This window comes from Mytilus galloprovincialis, chromosome 1, assembly GCF_965363235.1.
Source record: "Mytilus galloprovincialis chromosome 1, xbMytGall1.hap1.1, whole genome shotgun sequence".
Lineage (NCBI taxonomy): Eukaryota > Metazoa > Mollusca > Bivalvia > Mytilida > Mytilidae > Mytilus > Mytilus galloprovincialis.
The window spans coordinates 86850305-86856304 of NC_134838.1; the positions used below are offsets into that span (position 1 = coordinate 86850305).

The 6000-nt window shown below is 30.8% G+C and overlaps 1 protein-coding gene across 1 annotated transcript in view; it reads right to left on the reverse strand.

Moving 5' to 3' along the window:
* LOC143043074 (dynein axonemal intermediate chain 3-like) overlaps positions 1–5573 on the reverse strand; it is a 30959-nt gene extending 25386 nt beyond the window's left edge. The window contains exon 1 of the mRNA XM_076215557.1: positions 5424–5573. The gene's annotated coding sequence lies outside the window, so the exon portion shown is untranslated. The remainder of the gene's footprint in view (positions 1–5423) is intronic.
* Between the last annotated feature and the right edge of the window lie 427 nt (positions 5574–6000).

The window sequence follows — 6000 nt, forward strand, 5'->3', positions numbered from 1 at the left end:
TGTTTTCATGCTTAATTATCCGACATTCACTTGTCACCCTATAAAAAAAATCATCCAATCCCACATCACGCTGAGACCCTTATGAGACCCAAGGTAAAGGGAATTAATTACTACCCTCATACTTTAAAGTCAGTGTGCATTCTTGGGTATGGTAAGGTATGGGGATGTTCTTGGTTAGCTAGTACGGTATTAGGTTTAGAATGGGTTGGGGTGAGGTTTATGGTTAAGGCTTTAAGGATAGTTTAGTATCTAGCACAAATTGATAAAAATAATTATTGTCGTGTCATTTGTTTTTGAATCAACCACATTTCGTCGGTTTAGACTGTACATGTACATGCATACATTGTGGTGTGTTCTTTGGTTTCTATAATTGAAACAACAACAACACTACAACGTGAAAAATGTATGACACATTCAATTTCCCTTTTAGAGACGTAAGAACTACATTTATGTAATTAAATTAAACCTACCTGTTAAGCCATTTTTATTTAATGTCAAAAACATGCATAACTAGAATAGTTGTTGAGAAAAATTCTTACAGGTTACATGAAGTATAGCTATGAAGTATAGCTATATTTTCTGCCTGTCAGACACTGGATCTTCAAGACATGTGACTGTCATGTGTTTTTTGGTCGTTTTTATTACTAACCAGCCAGTTCAAATTATCATGCTTCTAATTACATAAAATGGTTGTTCAAAATCCATTTATTCAATATCTAATTGACAATTCTTTTAATAATTGTATACATCCCTCATACATAGAGATGAAAACAAGCTTAATTTTTTACATTAAATCCAAATTTTGAAAACTGCATTTTATTTTCAAAAAAAATATGTCTTTTGTAAAAAGTTTGAAATAAATCACAATGTTATAATTTCAGGACATGAAAATACACCAACATACAACAATTTACTAGCCCCACCGGTCACGATTACGACTGGACACAAGTACGAACGATTTCAAATGTTTGTCCTCTGAAATCATATTTGTTTATGATTATCAATAAGTGTTTCTATAAATAAAAACCTTATATAGTGCACTTGGTGAATGTTGATGATGATGACAAAATCGTTCTAAAATTATTGTACGAATGACAATCTCCCCTGGAAATTATATAAAAATAAAGGGCTGCGCTTTAGCGCATGATACGCCCGTTGCTCTTTTAACTTGTCTTTTATGCTTTAAATGAATTTATATGATCAACTAGAAATATATATACAAATCAAAAGGGATGTTACATTTATTCACCAAAGTTTCATAAAATCCCCCTTTTTTAAGTATAAAAATTCATTACTTAAGAAAACGTAAAATCTAAAATTTATAAAAATAAAAAGGGAGCTTATGTCAATAGATATAAACAATAGTGTTGGATAATCGGTTGAAAATACCAACCGATTATCTATTACAATCGGATGACAGCAACCAACCGACTATCGGTTATAATCGCTTCATAATACCTTGCCCTTTTGTTTTTTAAATGAAATCATGCATTTAGTCTCATTGTACATGTCTAATGTGTATATTCCATATCATTGCAGAGTTTATATATTCATATTTATGATCTTTTATTTCCCTTTCATATTCTGGCGTACTAAATTATAATCCTGGTACCTTTGATAATTATTTATTTAGCAGTTAAAACAATGAATTAATAAGAATCAAGATTCATATTAAAGATATTTTATCTCATAATTACAACATTAATTACCAACAGTGACACTAACATTTCTAAATTTCAATGGTGTCAATAAAATTTCAATAACATAGCTGTATAAACATTTGAATGCTTCTAATTAGGAAAAGATATATTAAGTTTTTAACTTTAAAAAATTTAAAATTAACAGAAAAAAATAAAACAATGCATTTGCATTATAATATTTACAGTAAACAAAAGGGATTAAGCCAAAGTCTGTTAATTCGTGTACAATGCTTTTTTTTTCATTTTTGTGATCATTATTTTCTGTCAATTGTGTCATTTGTGCGTCTGAACTTATAATTGCAAGAATGCGGAATTAAAACATAGTTAAACCGTATCCGATTCGTGATTCTTATATTTATTAATGGCGGACAAATTTCGGAAAATTTACAAAAATAAACGATGTTTGGCAAGCAATTTGGAAAGGAATATGACGTTTTTTATGCTACAAATGGATAAAACATTAATAAAAGGCAATTTGCAATACGTTTTAATGAAGCAAAGAAATTATTTTGTCTAAAATCAGAATGATTTGTACGCTCTCAAGTAACAAGAACCAGTATTGAAAGAAAGTATTTCATTCAAAGTTATTAATCTTAAATAACATTCCTTCAATCTGCAAATATGTATAGTCAATGCTTTTGTCACGTTTATAGAGAAGGAAATTGGTTATTGGTAATTATAGGATGTTTGACATTGTTATTGTCATCGACTGGTATTTTTGTTATTATTTGTTTGACTGCGCATGTAAAATGCAAACCGTAAACGGACCGGAAGTTGACAAGCTAAAAGTCCGGAAACTTTAACGACAATCGATTGAACAAAATCCCAATCGATTATCTACATCGCCAGGCCCAACCAACTGATTTCCGACTTATTCCGATCATCGGAACAACACTAATAAACAATTTATCAAAGTTGCATAAAATTTTATGAAAGTGTTAGTTATTGTCCCAAAATTGGAAAATCCCCCCTTTTTTAAGCATAAAAATTCATAACACGGAAATGTTAAATCTGAAATTTATAAAAATTGAAAGGGAGCTTACATCAATAGATATAAACAATTCACCAAAGTTTCATGGACATTGGTGAAAGCCTTTTTGAGTTATTGTCCGAAGTGTTGAAAATCCCCCTTTTTTTATGAATAAAGCCCCATAAATCCAAAACTTAAAATCTGAAATTTATAAAAATTGAAAGGGAGCTAACATCAATAGATATAAACAATTCACCAAAGTTTCATGGACATTGGTGAAAGCCTTTTTGAGTTATTGTCCGAAGTGTTGAAAATCCCCCCTTTTTTATGAATAAAGCCCCATAAATCCAAAACTTAAAATCTGAAATTAAAAAAAAATGAAAGGGAGCTTAAGTCAATAGATATAAACAATTCACTTAAGTTTCATGGAAATTGGTGAAAGTCTTTTTGAGTTATTGTCCGAAGTGTGGACAACGGACGGACGGACAGACAGACGGACAACAGTATACCATAATATGTCCCGTCTAAAAGACGACGGGCGTATAAAAACCACATAAAGGTAAGAGCATATTGACTTCTTTTGTTAATATATAGAGAAAAAAATATTTCCCGATTCTGTTCATATGTGGGATGCCTTTTATCTTGCCAAAATAAACCCACAATTGACGTTTTTTAGACTCTTGTGACCATATTTATGCTTCAAATATGGTGAAAGGAAAATACATGCATGTTAACTTTATTGAAAAGTACAGAGAACTCCGAAAGAAATGTTAAAAAAAAATCATAGATGAATTAATGAAAGGATCACCACCGAAATGAAGAAACTTGAATTTAGTGCTCCTTAAAAGGAGGAACTTACATAAAAACAAAACAAATACGAAATATTTCCTTTAACATGGCAGACATTTCGTCTGCAATCACTTCTTAATTGAAGTAAAATACAAACTTGTGCATCTTATTTTACACTGGAAATGAGTTTGAAATTAAAAAAATGTATGTTTTATCAATCTAGACTGTTGTCATTGATTTCTTCTGCAAGACATATTAATATAGTGCTGTTCGGAATTGCGTCCATACGTGGCTAACTTGACCCGTAAAACGAGGTCACGCAAATCTTACTAAAGTATCCTAACGTGAAAAGATAATTATGTGGGATATGATGCAAAATGGAAAGCCTTCATACATCTTAAATTCTATGGTATAAACAACTAAAGAAAAGTAGTCTACATAAATGAAATATTAATCACATTTCAAAAATCGGTCGTAATTGTGTCCGGTGAGGCTAGTTATTTTGAGTACTGAAAAGTATTTTGTAAGATAAGATAAGATAACTTTATTAGCACTAACGCATTGACAATAAATGGTTATGGCAACAAATTAAAGACAAACTACAATAACATATATACAATGAAGGAGCGACAGTGGATATTTATGAGAGAAATATATAAAAATATTTAATAAAACGAGAAGCATACACATTATTTAATACAGAAATCAATTACCTTTTAATAATGAGTTTCTCACCAACAAGCATTCATTCAAATAGTTGACAACAATTTTTAATATTGTTGGGGAATTACTAGAATTGATATACATTGTAAGCAAGTTATATGATAAAGAAGTTAATTTATTGTTCAATAGAACATTATTTAATTTTTTAATGAGGTTATCTCTCACATAGTTATAGGAAGAGCATTTCAAAACAAAGTGTAGTTCATCTTCAATGTCTCCATTGTTGCAGCAAAGGCATACCCTACTCTGCTTTAGTATTTTTAGATATCGCCCTCTTTCAATAGATAAAGTATGAGCACTTAACCTTGAAATCTACATAATGTTGATCTATCACATTTGGATTTGCATTGATCAACATACGAGGGTCTACTATTTGGTTTATATAGTATATTAAAAAAGTTTAATTTTTTATTTTGATTGATGTCAGTCTCTTGCTTCTGGAAGGCTATATCGTTGATTCTCTCTTGAATGGGTTTTAAATACATTTTAATATCAATAGAATCATGTACGTATAATTTAAGCGATCACAACGACTTTTAAAAATACTCATTTCCAGATTTTATAGTCATTTCCTGTCCTATACTGAACAAGTTTTTAATTTATAAGAAAACATATGACTTTTTTTTTTTTACATATGAAAATCGCAAAGTAATGGGAAACATTAAAAAATTGTTTTTAGTCTATAAAGCCCTTGACATAAAATCTAGATTCCTATAAACATTCAACAGAACATGCTTTTAAAATTTTAGTAAACACCTGAATAAAAACTCAACAGTGAAAAATGTAAGCAGTGAAAATACACCTTATCGCTAATCCAGGCTGACCCGGCCGCTTGAACGTTTGACGCATACAACAATCACTTTTCCATTGTGGATTAAGATATTTTGTTTTATGACGTCAAAATATTAAGGGAACCTGTGTGATATCCAGTAATGGCGGACAAATAGCGATAAGGTGTATTGTTATTACTATTAGTACAAAAACACATCACAGGAGGATATATTATATACTGAAATTTCGATCGCCCCAAGTTTGAATCGAACCTAAGACCTTTTATCAATGTAGCGATCGGTCTTAAGCGCTAGATTACCAACCCCCAAATTATTTTTTGCACAAACATGACTATTGTCAGCATTGAGGAAAGTCCATGTCAACAAAATAGTTCATGTGCGTTTTAGTGGGTATAACGGCATTATTTGTATGTTTGTACTTTTTGTAATATTGTTTCAACCTGTGCTTACAATAATTTATTATAAACGGAATGTCCTGGTCAAATAATAAGCCTTCGGAGCAAAACTTGTGACTGTGTGTTGCTTTGGACTTTTCAAATCGGATTTGTTTGAGTGTTGGCGTCCATTATTAAAGTTCCCGGATGTAAGCAATGTCTGTTTCCAAGAGCAACAGATTAAATTTATATTCATTTTATGCATATATATATATATATATATATGATCCAAACTGAAATTCAGTGCTGATATAATTAATTTAAGAAGTAGTTATGGTGTTTATTTAAATGAACAAGCATTAGTTTGGGCTTCGTGAAATGGAAAGTTTAAATGGCGGGAATTTTTTAAAACAGGTGCTCGTTTTCCCATTCCCATTCTCGTTCGCTCCTTTTAAAGATTTTGTGTTGAATAGATTTTAATTTTGAATAGTGCTTTAGCCAGTGCATTACTATGAAATAAAGAAATTTTTAATTATTTTTTTTTTAAATGAAATTTTAAAAAAATGTCGAATTGTCCGTCAGTACACAGTCACGGGGGGGGGGGGGGGGGGGTCTCAACATGGGATTTTGGGTACAGGTGTGCAGCTGGATTT